Consider the following 17434-nt stretch of genomic DNA (forward strand, 5'->3'; position numbering starts at 1 on the left):
CTCTCTACCTGTTCGTGGAGATCAGGGCGGAGTAACGAGAGCCTTGCCTTAAGTGTCATTTTCATGAGCAGTTCAATGGGAAGGACCCCGGTGAGCGAGTGGGATCTTGTGCGCTAACTAAGCAGGACTCAGGATAGGCAAGTCTGCAGTGAGCCTTCAGTTACACTTTTCAAGCTCTGCTTGATTGTTTGAACTGCTCGTTCTGCCTGACCGTTGGATGCTGGCTTAAATGGGGCAGACGTGACATGTTTGACCCCATTGCGGGTCATGAACTCTTTGAATTCGGCACTGGTAAAGCACGGCCCATTGTCACTTACAAGGACATCAGGTAGGCCAAGCGTGGCAAACATGGCCCGTAGGCTTTCAATGGTGGCAACGGACATGCTTGCCGACATTGTCACACATTCAATCCATTTGGAGTACGCATCTACAACCACTAAAAACATTTTTCCCAAGAATGGGCCTGCATAGTCGACGTGAACCCTAGACCACAGTTTGGAGGGCCAGGACCATAAACTTAGTGGCGCCTCCCTAGGTGCTTTGCTTAACTGGGAACATGTATTACATTTGTGCATACAGGACTTTAAGTCTGCATCGATACCGGGCCACCACATATGGGATCTGGCTATCGCTTTCATCATTACAATGCCTGGGTGGGTACTGTGGAGATCGCTAATGAAAGTGTCCCTGCCCTTTTTTGGCACAACTACGCGATTACCCCATAGGAGGCAGTCTGCCTGTATAGACATTTCATCTCTGCACCGCTGGTACAGCTTTATTTCTTCCTGCATCTACCAACTCTCGTGGAGCACACAGTTTTTTTTAATAAGGACAGTAAGGGGTCCTGGCTTGTCCAGGTTCTAATCTGTCGGGCGGTGTCAGGTGATTGCTCACTCTCGAATTCTTTCATTACCATAACTAAATCTGCAGGCTGTGCCATCTCCACCCTGGTGGTGGGCAATGGCAGCCTACTGAGAGCATCTGCACAGTTTTCAGTGCTTGGCCTGCGGCGGATGGCGTCGTTGTATGTGGACAACGTGAGCGCTGTTGGGGGGGAAACCCCGAGGTAGAAATAAATCTACTCCGAGACTACGTTAGAGAGTTTGAAAACACACACATTTTATTAATACAAGGTACCAGGGGAGTTGTATGTATGGCTACAACTCAACTTGGGTTTACAAAAAATGAGTATTTAAAGTCGTAAACCGCAATGGTCACATGTCACTGCTTCTATATCTCTCATTGCCAAAAGAGTCTACGCAAGGAGTTCTTTTTTCATCTTTGTCAAGCTTACTTCCTCATCTTCGGCCAGCGTCTGGTGTGATTGGTTTCTTTCTTGCTCAGAGTCTTGTGACCTTTTCGCAATGGCTATCTCATTCTGTCATCGTACATTTTCTAAAGCACAGCAATTTCGCATTAATGCGATTAATCCTTCAATCCCTCATTTGGCCGAAATTTTTCATACACATAATTCTAGGCCAACGTATACCCGGTCTTCATGCAGAAATTGGTGGTGTGATGTGCCGGTTCCTGAGCCCCCGGGGTCTCCAATGCGGGGTCCAGGTTCCCATCTCCTGTCGCACCTCATTCTGCTGCTTGTAAAACCTCATCATATAGATGTTTTGGGCGTGTGTATGCCACCTTCTGAGGTACTGCTAGGTTCTCGTAGTTTGAGGGCAGTTGGGTTACAGGTCTGCTCGATAGTAAAGATGACAGTGCTTTGCTTATACAACGTTTAAGTAACATACGAAGACAATACAGCATTATTACCACCACCACAAAGGTAACCAGACCTTGGATTAGTGACATTCCCATAGATCCTAACCACCCTGAGAACCAGTCCCACAATGTGGAGGCTGGTAGTTGCTTAAGCTTTTTAACCTCTTCTTGGATATGCTCTGCCAGATTGGTAATTTCTTCCGAGCTATCCGGGATGTATGTGCAACATTCGGCCCCCATGAGGGCACAGGTTCCCCCTTTTTCTGCCAACACATAGTCAAGGGACCATCCGATTTTGCAGAGCTACTGTGCGGAGGGCTACCATCTCTGCATTAACCTTAACTCGGGCTTCAGCTGTATCGTTGGCCACCTGTTCCAGGACGGAAGCCATGTTCATGGATTCGCTTGCCAATTTACCCGCTCCATACCAGGGAAACGCAATGGTCCATAATCTTTCAGTCTCCGTGATGGCACGTCTGGCTCTCCGGTGGATGTCCTTCAGAGAACCCAGGTGATACATGTAGGGTACGATATAAGCCAGAAAACAAGAACCCGTCCATTCTTGGGGCAACCAGGGGTAGGCCCTGTGACCGCACACAAAATGAGTCCTGTTGTAGGGCGTATACTTATTTATCGCTGAGGGGTTCCATTGGACCGAAAAGTCACCGTTTCCGTTTAATGACGGGAGTGTCACCCTACCCCCTTTGGCAGGTAAGGTAAGGCTATATGTGCAGTTACTGTACCCCACAATAGGATCTTCCGGTCGTCCCTGCCTTGTGAGACATAGCCCCCCTCCCTGTCCCTTCTTACACCTTGTTCTCAGGAACGGTGGTAGATAGGGTTGATCGTCTCCACCCACTACACTGTTCTGGATTATACCCATGACTTTTAAGTTTTATTATGGTGCTGCCGTCTGCCTCTATGGCCTAAGAGCCAACGCGTGTAGATCCTGTTCTAACTCCAAACATCCAGCTGGCCATCTCATTATCACGAAATGGGATTGATTGTAGGGGAATTCCTTCCTCTGAGTGTGTGGGGACATGGGCACAGACCCAACAGCTGGCAACTGTGGCTTTCTTGGCATAGGTGTATGACATGTACAAAAAGGTGTTCACATACAACTCCCTCTTGGTCCGTGGGGGTACTCTGGCCTGAGTCCTCTCTAGGCTACATATTACAATTACACAAAAAAGCAAACTGCACATAATATCGCGTAACACATTCATCTTGGATCATCTTTATTTCTTCCGGCGTTTTCTGCTGATGCGTCTGCCTTCAGTTTCCTAGAATGTGTATGAAGGCAGGGTTACTTGTTTTGTTTGTTTGTGCTGGGGTTGTTGGATTCATATTCTTTGAGCTGAGACCAATGTTTCCATCGGCCAACCCCACCCATATCTATGCAGGCGCACGTATCTCCTCTAATTAGGACCTCAAATGGGTCAGACCAATGGGGAGCAAACCCCGTTCGTCCTGGCAGACATTTTACCATTACCTTCGTGCCTACCTGCGAGACCTCCCCCTGGTCCTCCAATTCCTTCTGTTCGTCCCTGCCTGCTTGCCATTCCCTCACTTCCTTCCTCAATTCCTTAAGTTGCTTACTCAGTTTCAAGATGTACTTTCTAATCCAATCTCTCAGGGGTCCTACGTCGGATCCCCCAGTTATGATTCCTTCTGGCAGGTGCATCAACTCATATGGAGTTAATCCCGTCACTTGGTTAGGAATTGCCCTTTGTCTCATCAAGATTGTGGGTAGTAAATCCGCCCAAGCTTGTCCCGTCTCTTGGATGGCCTTTGCTAGAGCTGTTTTAAGTGTCCTGTTCATCCGTTCTACCATCCCAGAACTCTGCAGGTGGTAGGGGATATGAAACTTCTGTCTAATACCCAACATAGCACACACCTCCTTCATTATTTGTCCGGTAAAGTGGATTCCCTGGTCGGAATCGTTTTTGGATAGGGATGCCCCAACGTGGGATTACTTCCTCTGCCAATATTCGGGCCACCGTGATTGCGGTGCAGTTTCACGTGGCGAACGCTTCTACCCACCGCGTAAACTGATCTATTATTACTAGACAGTATTTCTTGCCCCTTGAGGATGGTAAAGGTCCCATGAAGTCTATCTGTATACACTCCCACGGCCCCCTTGGTCGTGGTTGGTGAGCCATTCTAACCTTAACGGCCTTTCCTGGGTTATGCTGGGCACACGTGACACATTGCTGACAGTACTTAGCTACGTCCCGTCCCATTCCTGGCCACCACCAATCCCGTTATGTTTGTTATCATGATGTTCCGTCCGACATGACTGATGCCGTGGTGTAGTTCCATGAGCATTTGTCTAATACAAGCCGGGGCTATCACCTTCCCATCTTTCCTCCATATGAAGTCGTCACCCTGGCTCTCTCCTTTTGTGCCCCACTCTTTCTTTTCTTCATCACTTACATCGGCATGTAATCTCACAATGTTTATATCTTCTCTGGTAATGATACTACATACAACTTCTTCCTGTACTTCTAAGGATATACTTGCTTCCTGCGCCACTTTATCCGCTGCTTCATTGCCCTGTTAGACATTGTTTACTACTTTCTGGTGAGCCTTAACCTTGATCACTGCTGCCTCTGCGTGTTTACTGGCGGCATCTAATAGTAGTCTGATTCTGCCCTCATGTTTGATAGCCTCCCCGCCCGACGTGACGAACCCTCTCCTTGCCCAGGCAGTCATCTAGTCATGGACTACCCCGAAGGCATAGCGACTATCCATATATATATTTTCCCACCGGTCTTCGGCCAGTTAGAGGGCTTCACTCAGGGCAGTGAGTTCAGCTATTTGAGCTGACAGTCCTCCGTCTAACCTTCCCTTTCGGACAGTGTTTAGCGCTTCGTCTACCACCGCCCATCCCGAATGCAGGGTCACCTGAATATATTTCCGGGACCCATCCACGTACAGGATCAGCTCGGGGTTTTCAAGGGGAATTTCACTTATGTGTCCCGGTGAGTCCTCCCATTCCTGAGGCTGGCACTCATGAGGCTCACCCACGGATAAGAGGCCCCTCTGCCGGGTTCTCCTCCGTGTCTCGTACAATTTTTACGGACCCATCTAAGGGAAGTAATACTGCTTCCCATTTGGCCCGGCGGACGTTGGACACGGAGCACAATTTCCCGGTGTTGAGCATTTCCACCAAGGTATGTTTGGTATGTAGTATAACCTCCCCTGTCATTACTACTGGCTCACTAACTTTCACCGCCCATGTTGCGCAGTCCAAGGCTGCTACACATCTTGACAGACCTCCTGCCACGGGCGACTGTTGGGTGGAATACTAAGCTACTGGGCGGGCTCGGTCTCCATGCATTTGAGTAACTACTGCTCTGTAAAACCCGCCCGCGTTTTCACAATGAATGTGAAACGGTGCGTTCATATTTGGCAGTCCTAGGCCTGGTGCCGACATCAGGGCTTCCTTTATCTGGCCGTATGCTGTTTCTTGTTCCGAGCCCCACTCCATACTTTCTGGAGCTGGTTTTCCTCCCTTAACTAGTCTCTGTATGGGTTCCGCGATTGCCGTAAAGTTGGCTATAGTCCTAATACCTTACGCACTCCTCGGACCGTTTTCGGTCAGGGCATAATGCGAATTGCTTCCTTTCTGTCGTGGGGCATTGTTTTTGTCCCCTGCGACAGTTGGTGTCCCAAGTACTGTACCTCCTTCAATCCGATCTGAGCTTTCTTGGGGTTTACCTTAAATCCCGCTTTCTTTAAGGTTTCTAGGGTTTCTATTAGAGCCCACATATGTCCTCTCTCGTCCTCTGAGGCAATCAACAGATCGTCCACATATTGGAGGATGGTACTTCTGTAGGGGGCTAAATCTACGGTCTCCAAGACTCGACTCATAGTTCGGTGAAATATGGCCAGGCTGTTGTGAAAACCCTGGGGCACTCGTGTCCAAGTGTACTGCCTATCCCCGACCGTGAATGCGAATTTATCTTGGGACTCCTGGGCTAATGGTATGGATCAAAATCCATTAGCTATATCTAAGACCGTGAATATTTTATGTTCTGGTTTCAGTCCATTAAATATGGTCGCTGGGCTTTCTACGATGGGGTGCTGGCGGGGAGTTACTTTATTTAATGCTGTATAGTCTATGGTCAATCGGTATGACACGTCTGGTTTCTTTACGGGCCAGGTCGGAGAGTTCGTAGTGCTTTCGGCTTCCCGAAGGACACCGTTCTGCAAGAGGTCCTGCACTATTTGTTTTACGGCCTCTCGGGCTTCAGGTTTAATGGGGTATTGCTTATGAGGAGGGTGTTCGGGCCCAGGAATGACCACTGGCTTGGTTTTTACCAGCCCACAATCCTGCTTTGATTGAGCCCAGACTGCCCTCATTTGTTCACATAATGGGCCGTAGTCTCCTGCTGTATCCCAATCTCGGGTGAGAGGTTGCACACTTCCGACCTTTGCGTGATTGTGCAAATTAGTCTGTTCCCTGTATGTCGTGATTTTGCGTCCTCCCTTATTTCTCCAAACTATTCTCTTATTCTGTGGGTCTATTATTGCCCCTAACTGTTCCAGGAGGTCGATCCCCAATATGGTCCCTTCTGCATTTGGGCAAACATAAAATTGTGCCGGGATCAGAATACCGGCTATCTCCAATAGAATTACTTCATTCTGGAGGGCTTTGGTGGCAAATCCTCCAACGCCAGTTATATGGACTACATGTTTAGTTGTGGGTAAGGAAATATCTGTCATAGATACCGATGCTCCGGTATCCACTCACATATCACACTGCCGGCCCCCTAACAGCGCTGTTATGTGAATACGCGGATCCTCTCCCTGCCCCACTGGGCTGGCCTAAGTCCCTCAGCGCTGTGATTAGCTGCTGTCAGTTCATCTCCTCTACTCTAAGGCCTGACTATTTCTTTTCTCCTTGGGCACCCAACATTTATCAGTGGCATGTCCCTTTCTCCTGCAATTGTCACATCGGACAGTTGGTCTTTTGGGGCCCCTGCAGTCGGCGGCAAAATGAGCCGTCTTGCCACAGTTGTAGCATTCCCCTCGACCCGCACTCTTACTACTCAGAGCCGCGGCCACTTCTTGTTTTATTCCCCCAGAGTTAATGTGGCATGCCCACTGGACAGCTTGGTCATAGGTGTCCGCGACTACCACCCCCATTTTTAAGATCTTTTGACGGTCGGCTAAAAGGCCGTCCTTAAACATTTTCACGAAGACTGGGTCGTCTCTGTTCGGGGCCGCCTGTCCCGAGGATTCTTGGTATTGGACCCATAACCTCTCTCCGTAGACATTGGCATTTTCTCCCTTTTTCTGGCGGATCTGCATTATCAATCCCCAATTTGGAGTGGATGCTCCCATTAAGACCCGTACAGCCTGGACGAACCCCGTTCTGGCAGCGTCCTGTTGTGCTCTTGTGGCACCCACGGCAGGTATCCATGTGCCGTCATTGTGAGGGGGTGCTAGCCCTGTCCACCAGTCCTGTGGACACTTAGCCCGAACTATTTGGTGGACATCTCGCTCATGCATAACGTGGGTCTCATACAACTCTTCTAACTTTTGCCAAAATTCTACATTTCTCTTCCGTGGTTGTAGACTCCCCAAATCCTGATTCATCATTTGTTTTTCTGTGGGGGTGAAAGTGTAGTATTGATATCGGGGGTTCCCTCCCTGTACGCCCTGGGTTACCCTAAGAGGGGCTGCCCTTTCTGTATTTACTGAATCGTCATTTGACCCTTCCATCTCGGTCTCCTCATCAAAGGGAGGAGCCGAGGCCGCTACTGCGGCAACATAAGTCGGAGGGAGGTCATAATCTGATCCTCCCCACTTGCCGGTTTGTTCATCTCTCCATTTCTTATTCTCAGCTTCTGTCTCCTTACATTTCTCTACTAATTGTTTGGTTTTACTTTGTAACACACATAACTGATATACTAAAAGTACTCCGGCTTTCTTTGCCTTTTTCTGTTTCTGTTTCTCCCACCAATTCTTTTGCTACTTGGGGACAGCCGAGGGATCCCACCCGTCTTTAATCATTTTATCTATTAAGCCCTTCTGGTCGTCTGCATAGAACCTACTAAGAGACCCTCCCGGCCCTCATTCAAGGTCTTCCCCCAAGGCCATTATGTGATCTGACCTTCCCTCGTTTCCTCTGCGAATGAGTCTCTTCACGCGGGCCTTCTTAAACTCCGTCACTTATTTATTGCGATGGGATTATCCCTCAACTCTCCCACCAGTTCATGCGTATTACACAGTCACTCACAGGTTTCTGCCGTAACTTTGTCCTCCCGGTGTTCCCTTCGACCTTAATCCTTGGCCATCACGTGGGGCATTTGCCCTCTTAATTCCGGCTCAAGTTAGGTGATTGAGATAGTTTGTGACAATTGAAGTGACGGGGACACTCGTTTCTCTTACACACCACTTATCTTACTTATATTCTACTTTATTTCTACTCACTGTGACTGTTATCAAACCTCTCCGAGTCTCACTCGTTCGTTGGATGCCCGGCAGACTCACGCCTGCCGGTTCGACGTTCCAATTTCTGGGATGTCATGAAATCTGACCTTATCCCCGTACGTTCGAGTCTCAGTCAGGAGGGCTTACCGGTGCACCTTGCTCGCAGCGCAAAAACTGTTGGGGGAAAACCCCGAGGTAGAAATAAATCTATTCCGAGACTACGTTCAAGAGTTTGAAAACACACACAGTTTATTAATACAAGGTACCAGGGGAGTTGTATGTAGGCCACAACTCAACTTGGGTTTACAAAAAATGAGTATTTAAAGTCGTAAACCGCAAAGGTCACATGTCACTGCTTCTACATCTGTCATTGCCAAAAGAGTCTATGCCAGGAGTTCTTTTTTTGTCTTTGTCAAGCTTACTTCCTCTTCTTCAGCCAAAGTCTGGTGTGATTGGTCTCTTTCTTGCTCAGCGTCCTGTGACCTTTTCACAATTGCTTATCTCATTCTGTCATAGTACATTTTCTAAAGCACAGCAATTTCGCACTAACACGATTAACCCTTCAGCGCCCATCTCTGGATGCGGGCCGATGTATTAGTATTTATCCCGTTATTTTCAGAAAAGAGGGATATAAGCGGCTTATGGTCGGTTTCCAATTCAAATTTGAGCCTGAACAGATATTGATGCATTTTCTTTACCCCGTAAACACATGCTAACGCTTCTTTTTCGATCATATTGTAGGCCCTCTCGGCCTTAGACAGACTTCTGGATGCATAAGCAACCGATTGCAATTTCCAAAATTCATTAGCTTGTTGCAATACACACCCGACCCCGTACGACGACGCATCACATACTAGTACCAAACGTTTACATGGATCGTACACCACAAGCAATTTGTTTGAACATAACAGCTTCCTAGCTTTCTCAAAAGCATTTTCTTGGATTTTAGCCCATACCCATTCATCTCCTTTACGCAGTAAAGAGTGCAAGGGTTCTAACAGTGTGCTAAGACCTGGTAAGAAGTTACCAAAATAGTTCAGGAGTCCTAGAAACGACCGCAGCTCCGTCACGTTCTGTGGTCTCGGTGCGTTCTTGATTGCCTCCGTCTTCGAATCAGTGGGCCTGATGCCATCCGCCGCGGTTCTTCTCCCCAGGAACTCCACTTCAGGCGCCAGGAAAACGCACTTCGAGCGTTTTAACCTGAGCCCCACACAATTAAGCCGACTAAGAACCTCCTCCAGGTTCTGCAGGTGCTCGACGCTGTCCCGACCTGTAACCAAGATGTCGTCCTCAAAGACCATGATGCACGGGACTGACTTCAGCAAGCTTTCCATGTTCCTCTGGAATATCGCCGCGGCCGGGCATCTGTTGTAAATGAAGAGACTTTTGTGCGTGTTGATGCAGGTGAGACCTTTCGAAGATTCCTCCAGCTCCTGCGTCATGTAGGCCGAGGTCAAGTCTAGCGTCGTGAACGTCTTCCCTCCCGCCAGCGTCGCAAATAGGTCATCTGCATTTGGTAGCGGGTATTGATCCTGCAGCGAAAAACGATTGATAGTCACTTTGTAATCATCACAGATTCTGACGATGCCGTCTCCCTTGAGGACTGGAACAATCGGACTGGGCCACTCATTGAATTCGATCGGCGAGATGATGACCTCTCGTTGCAGCCTGTCCAGCTCGATCTCCACCCTCTCACTCATCATGTAAGGTACCGCTCTTGCCTTGTGATGGATGGGTCGCGCCCCCGGAATCAAATGGTTTTGCTCCTTGGAACTTTCCCGATGCCTGGTTCGAACAGTGAGGGGAACTTGCTTAGGGCACATCGAGGGACGAAAGCGCTCGGACGTTGTCCCAGTTCCAACTTATCTTTCCCAGTCAGCTCCTGCCGAATAGCGTGGGCCCATCGCCCGGTGCCACCCAGGGTGGTAACTCGTGCACCGCTCCATCGTAGGAGACCTTTATGGTAGCACTGCCAATTACGGGCATCAGTTCCTTTGTGCACGCTCTAAGTTTGGTACAAATGGGAGTCAGGACTGGCCTTGAAGCATTGTTGCACCACAATTTATCGAAAATCTTTTTGCTCATTATGATCTGGCTTGCACCCGTGTCCAGCTCCATGGACACGGGGAGTCCATTTAATTCAACCTTCAGCATTATCGGGGGACACTTTGTGGTAAATGTGTGCACCCCATATACCTCTGCCTCCTCGGTCTGAGGCTCTGGTTCATCATGATCCAACGTGGATCTGTCCTCCTCTGCAACATGGTGGTTTGCAGGATTAGCAGCTCGTCTGCACATACGTTGGAGGTGTCCCATTGATCCTCAGCCCTTGCAAACGTAGCCTTTGAAGCGGCATGAATGGAAACGATGATCATCCCCGCAGCACCAACAAGGTGTTAATGGCCTTGTATTCACCACCCTTGATGGCGGACTCTGAATCATCTGCGGATGTGCAGCTACAGGCGTGTAAGTCCTGCCATTACATTTTGATTTGAAAACGTTACTTTGTTCACAGTACTTGCAGCAGCACTAGTGTACTGGGAAATTTGTTTGGTATTGTCACTGGTGGAGATACACGCCTGGGCTATTGCTATCACTTTACTCAAGGTTGGGGTCTCTACAGTCAAAAGTTTGCGAAGTATTACTTCATGGCCAATGCCAAGTACAAAGAAGTCCCTGAGCATGTGCTCCAAGTGTCCTTCAAATTTGCAATGTCCTGCAAGGCGCCTTAGCTCGGCGACGTAGCTCGCCACTTCCTGTTCTCAGACCTCTTGTACCTGTAGAACCGATACTTCGCCATCAGAACGCTTTCCTTCGGGTTTAAATGCTCCCGGACCAGTATGCACAACTCATCGGAAGACTTGTCTGTGCGTTTCGCTGGAGCGAGCAGGTTTTTCATGAGGCCATATGTTGATAACCCGCAAACGGTGAGGAGGATCGCCCTTTGTTTGGCAGCGTTCGCTTCTCTTTCCAGCTCGTTGGCCACGAAGTATTGGTCAAGTCGCTCCACGAAGGCTTCCCAATCATCTCCCTCCGAAAATTTCTCCAGGATGCCCACGGTTCTCTGCATTGTTGCGGTGGGGTTCGTCATTTGTATCTCATCGCCGGTTGTTAAGTCTTGAATAAAGAGTCAGACTAGATACTGCAAGCTCAAAGTAAGGTGTGACCGTAGTCCTTTATTACAGATCTCAGAGTGCCTCTCCAGCCTGTGAGGCCTCCTTATATACAGGTGCTCCCAACGGACTGTGGAATCCCTTGGGATAAGCCCTCTGGTGGTTAGACATGGTTTTTACAGGTTTACATACATAACAGATCGTATGCAGGTGATCAGGAAGGCCAATGGTATCTTGGCCTTTATTGCAAAGGAGATGGAGTATAAAAGCAGGGAAGCCTTACTAAGCTATATAAGATATTTGTGAGGCCTGGAATACTGCGTGCAGTTTTGGTTTCCATATTTACGAAAGGATATACTCGCTTTGGAGGCAGTTCAGAGAAGGTTCATTAGGTTAATTCCGAGGATAAAGGGGTTGACTTATGAGGAAAGGCTGAGTAGGTTGGGCCTCTACTCATTAGAATTCAGAAGAATGAGAGGTGATCTTATCGAAACATATAAGATTATGAGGGGGCTTGACAAGGTTGATGCAGAGAGGATGTTTCCACTGATGGGGGAGACTAGAACTAGAGGGCATGATCTTAGAATAAGGGGCCGCCCATTTAAAACAGAGATGAGGAGAAATTTATTTTCTCAGAGGGTTGTAAATCTGGGGAATTCGCTGCCTCAGAGAGCTGTGGAAGCTGGACATTGAATAAATTTAAGACAGAAATAGACAGTTCCTTAAGGGGATAAGGGATTATGGGGAGCGGGCGGGGAAGTGGAGCTGAGTCCATGATCAGATCAGCCATGATCTTATTGAATGGCGGAGCAAGCTCGAGGGGTCGTATGGCCTACTCCTGTTCCTATTTTTTATGTTCTTATTTATTCGCCTTTAGTCCCATTATCTTACTGAGTACCACCAAAACTGCACCCCAACCTCTGTCATTGAGCTGCAGTACGCTGACAACGCCTGCATCTGTGCACATTCTGAGGCTGAACTCCAGGATATAGTCAATGTATTCACCGAAGCATATGAAAGCATGGGCCTAACGCTTAACATCCATAAGAGAAAGGTCCTCCAACAGCCTATCCTCACCGTACAGCACTGCCCTCCGGTCATCAAGATTCACGGCGCGGCCCTCGACAACGTGGACCATTTCCCATATCTCTGGAACTTCCTATCAACAAAGGCAGACATTGATGCGGAGATTCAACATTGCCTCCAGTGCGCCAGTGCAGCCTTCGGAAAAGAGTTTTCAAAGACCAGGCCCTCAAATCTACTACCAAGTTCATGGTCTACAGGGCTGTAGTAATACCCGCCCCTCCTGTATGGATCAGAGGCATGGACAATGTACAGAAGGCACCTCAAGTCGCTGGAGATATATCACAAACAATGTCTCCGCAAGATCCTGCAAATCCCCTGGGAGGACAGGCGCACCAACATCAGTGTCCTCATTCAGGCTAACATCCCCAGTATTGAAGCACTGACCACACTCGATCAGCTTCGCTGGGCAGACCATATAGTACGCATGCTAGACACGAGACTCCCGAAGCAAATGCTCTATGCGGAGCTCCTTCATGGCAAACGAGCCAAAGTCACGGGCAGTGGAAAAGTTTCAAGGACACCCTCAAAGCCTCTCTGGTAAAGTGCGACATCACCACTGATACCTGGGAGACCCTAGCCGAAGACCGCCCTAGGTGGATAAAGTGCATCCGGGAGGGCGTTAAGCTTTCGAGTCTCAACGCCGAGAGCATGAAGAGGTCAAGCGCAGGCAGCGGAAGGAGTGCGCGGCAAACCAGTCCCATCCACCCCTTCCCCGACGAATGTCTGAATCACCTGTGACAGGGTCTGTGGCTCTCGAAGTGGACTGTTCAGCCACCAAAGAACTCACTTTAGGAGTGGAAGCAATTCTTCCTCGATTCCGAGGGACTGCCTATGATGATCATGATATTGAATGGTGGAGCAGGCTCGAGGGGCCGTATGCCCTACTCCTGTTCCTATTTCTTATGTTCTTATTTATTTGCCTTTAGTCCCATTATCTTACTAAGTACCACCTCCTTAGTGATTGTGATTGTGTTAAGTTCCTCACCCGCTTTCGCCTCTTGACTATCCACTGTTGGGATATTTTTAGTGTCCTCTACCAAAAAGACTGATACAAAATATTTGTTCAGAGTTTCTGCCATCTCCATGTTCCCCATTACTAATTCCCCGGTCTCGTCCTCTAAGGGACCAACATTTACTTTAGCCACTCTTTTCCTTTTTATATACCTATATAAACTCTTGCTATCTGTTTTTATATTTTGTGCTAGCTTACTTTCAGAGTCTATCTTCCCTTTCTTAATCATTTTTTTAGTCATGCTTTGCTGGCTTTTAAAAGCTTCCCAATCTTCTGTCCTCCCAGTAGTCTTGGCCACTTTGTATGCCCTTGTTTTTAATTGGATACCATCTTTAGTTAGCGACGGATGGCTATCTTTTCTTTTACACGCTTTCCTCCTCACTGGAATGTATTTTTCTTGAGAGTTATGAAATATCTCCTTAAATGTACGCCACTGTTCATCAACCATCCTACACTTTAATATATTTTCCCAGTCCACTTTAGTCAGCTCTGCCCTCATACCTTTGTAATCTCCTTTATTTAAGCTTTGTACGCTGGTTTGAGATCCAACTTTATCGCCCTCCATCTGAATTTGAAATTCAATCATGCTATGATCACTCATTCCAAGGGGATCCTTTACTAGGAGATTGTTTATTAATCCTGTCTCATTACACAGGACCAGATCTAAGATAGCCTGTCCCCTGGTTGGTTCCGTTACATACTGCTCAAGGAACCCGTCCCTTATGCACTCTATGAACTCCTCCTCAAGGCTACCCTGACCAATTTGATTTGTCCAATCAATATGGAGGTTAAACTCACCCATGATTATTGCTGTTCCCTTTTTACAAGTACCCCACTATTTCTTGGTTGATACTCCGACCAACAGAGATGCTACTATTAGGGGGCCTATAGACTATGCCTACCAGTGACTTTTTCCCCTTATTATTCCTTATTCCCACTTAAACTGTTTCAATATCCTGATCATTTGAGCCAATATCATTTCTCACTATTGCATTGATTCCATCCTTTATCAACAGAGCTACCCCACTGTCCTTCCGAATTGTCAAATACCCCTAAATATTTAGTTCCCAGTCACCTTGCAACCACGTCGCTGAAATGACTATCAGATCATACCCATTTGTATCTATTTGTGCTGTCAACTCATTTAGACAAAGAGCTTTTAAATTTGTTTTGTTACCCTTTTTTCCTGTTCGTTTCCTCTGTCTTTCAAACTCACTTTCTTCATTTTTGCTTTCTAATTCCAGATTTACTCCCCTCCCTACTGAATCTATTCCCATCCCCCTGCAAAGTTTAAACCCTCCCCAACAGCACTAGCAAACACCACCACCCCCCCGCCCCCCCCCCCACTCGTGAGGTATTGGTCCCGGCTCTGTTGAGGTGCAACCCGTCCGGCTTGTACAGGTCCCACCTCCCCCAGAAGTCGTCCCAATGCCTCAGAAAACTTTTATGGTACTCCAGTCTCACTCCACACTTGGCTCATAATGCCCTTTGAAGTGATTTTGCCTAACCACTCAGCTGTCAAGGGATGGGCGATTTCACAGCATTGCCAGAGCCACCCACATTCTTAAGATAAAGCTGACAGGCACTCAGTTTGATATGAAAACATCACTTGTTTTTAAACGTTAACGATCCGGTTTATGTACTGAACTATAGTTAAGGTCCAAAGTGCATCACCGGCACTGTTACAGCCAAGGAGGGTAACAGAGTGTTTATTGTCGTGCTCAAGAATGGGCAAACATGCAGGACCAGGTTAAACTGCGGCACACGGATGAACTGGAACCGAGTGAGGAAGATGCAGTTAGTGACCAACCAACCATTGTTCACTCATCAGAGGACTCTGCTGACATTACTGACTCTGAACCTTCAGTCTCTGATGTGGTCATGACCACTCCCATCAGATCGGCTACTCAGCCCTCAGTCTCAATGGACTCAGAACGCTCGCCCAGAGCCAAAGTTGAACTGAGACGATCAACTCTTGAGAGGAAAGCCCCAGATCGTCTTAATTTGTAAAAATACCGTTGTTAAGATTTTAAAAGGGGATGGTGTTATGTATTAATGCTTGGGGAGCACCAGACACCAGAGGGCACCGCGGTCGGAGGTCATCGGCCTGTACGCATGTGGCATTTGTGCTTGGTTACCTGTATATAAGCTGGGTGTCTTTGTCATGCAGGCACTCTTGGGCTGGAATAAAGATGGATTAGGTTGCACCTGAGTGAGTTTACAATAACCAGAGGTTAATCAATGCCTTACCTTTTGTCATATATATCAATGAGTTGGACTTGAATGTTGGGGGTATGATTAAGAAGTTTGCATATGATACTAAAATCGCCTGTGTGGTTGATAATGAAGAAGAAAGCTGCGGACTGCAGGAAGATATCAATGTACTGGTCAGGTGGGCAGAACAGTGGCAAATAGAATTCAATCCGGATAAATGTGAGGTAATACATTTGGGAAGGTCTAACAAGGCAAGGGAATACACATTAAATAGTATCACACTGGAAAGTGTAGAGAAACAAAGGGACCTTGGAGTGCAGGTACACAGATCCCTGAAGGTAGCAGGTCAGGTAGAGAAGGTGGTTAAGAAGGCATATGGAATACTTGCCTTTATTAGTCGAGGCATGGAATAAAAAAGCAAGGTGGTTATGCTTGAACTGTAAAAACACTGGTTAGGCCGCAGCTGGAGTACTGTGTGCAACTCTGGTCACCCCATTACAGGAAAGATGTGATTGCACGAGAGAGGTGCAGAGGAGATTTACAAGAATGTTGCCTGGACTGGAGAATTTTGCATGAGGAAAAATTGGAAATGCTGGATCTGTTTTCTTTGGAACAGAGGAGGCTGAGGGGAGACCTGATTGAGGTGCATAAAATTATGAGGGACCTAGATAGCGTGGATAGGAAGGACCTGTTTCCCTTGGCAGAGGGGTCAACAACCAGGGGGCATAGATTTAAAGTAATTGTGGGGAGGTTTAGAGGAGATAGGAGTGGAATTTTTTTCACCCAGATGGTTGTGGGGGTCTGGAACTCACTGTCTGAAAGGGCGGTAGAGGCAGAAACCCTCACCACATTTAAAAAATACTTAGATGTGCACTTGAAGTGCAGTAACCTACAGGGCTAAGGACCTAGAGCTGGAAAGTGGGATTAGGCTGGATAGCTCATTGTTGGCCGGCGCGGACACGATGGGCCAAAATGGCCTCCTTCCGTGCTGTAACTTTCTATGATTGCATGAAAGCCTTAATTTCAAAATTCTCATCCTTATTTTCAGATCCCTCCATGGTCTCGCCCCTCCCTGTCTCTGTAATCTCCTCCAGCCCCACAATCCCACCCCCCGAGATGTCTGCACTCCTCCAATTCTGCCCCTGACCATCCCTGATTATAATCGCTCAACCATTGGTGACCGTGTCTTCTGTTGTCTAGACCCCAAGCTCTAGAATTCCCTGCCTAAACTTCTCTGCCTCTCGATCCTCCTTCCAGATGCTCCTTAAAACCTTCCTCTTTGACCAAGCTTTTGGTCAACTGCGCTAATTTCTACTTATGTGGCTCGGTGGCAAATATTTGTCGCATAATACTCCTGTGAAGCGCCTTGGGATGTTTCACTACGTTAAAGGCACTCTATAAATTCAAGTTGTTGTTGTTGTTGAAACATGCGAAGGGCGGCACCTCCGACAGTGCGGCACTCTCTCGGCACTGCACTGGGAATGTTGGCCGAGATTGTGTGCTCAAGTCTCTGGCTTCGACTTGAACCCACGACCTTCTGACTCAAGAGGCGGGAGTGCTACCCACGGAGCCAAGGCTGAAACTTGATTGCTAGTGAGTAGCGAAATCTGCAACTCTCTCCCCAAAAAGCTCGAGGTTAGGAGGTCAATTGAAAATTTCAAAACTGAGATTGATAGCTTTGTGTTAGGTAAAGGTATTAAGGGTTACGGAACCAAGACAGATAAATGCGGAGTTGAGGCACAGTTCAGCCATGACCCAATTGAATGGCGGAACAGGATCGAGGAGCTGAATGGCCTCCTCCTGTTCCTATCTTTCCAAATGTATCTCTGGCCTGACAGCCCACAGG

This window comes from Pristiophorus japonicus, chromosome 7, assembly GCF_044704955.1.
Source record: "Pristiophorus japonicus isolate sPriJap1 chromosome 7, sPriJap1.hap1, whole genome shotgun sequence".
NCBI classification, from domain to species: Eukaryota; Metazoa; Chordata; class Chondrichthyes; family Pristiophoridae; genus Pristiophorus; species Pristiophorus japonicus.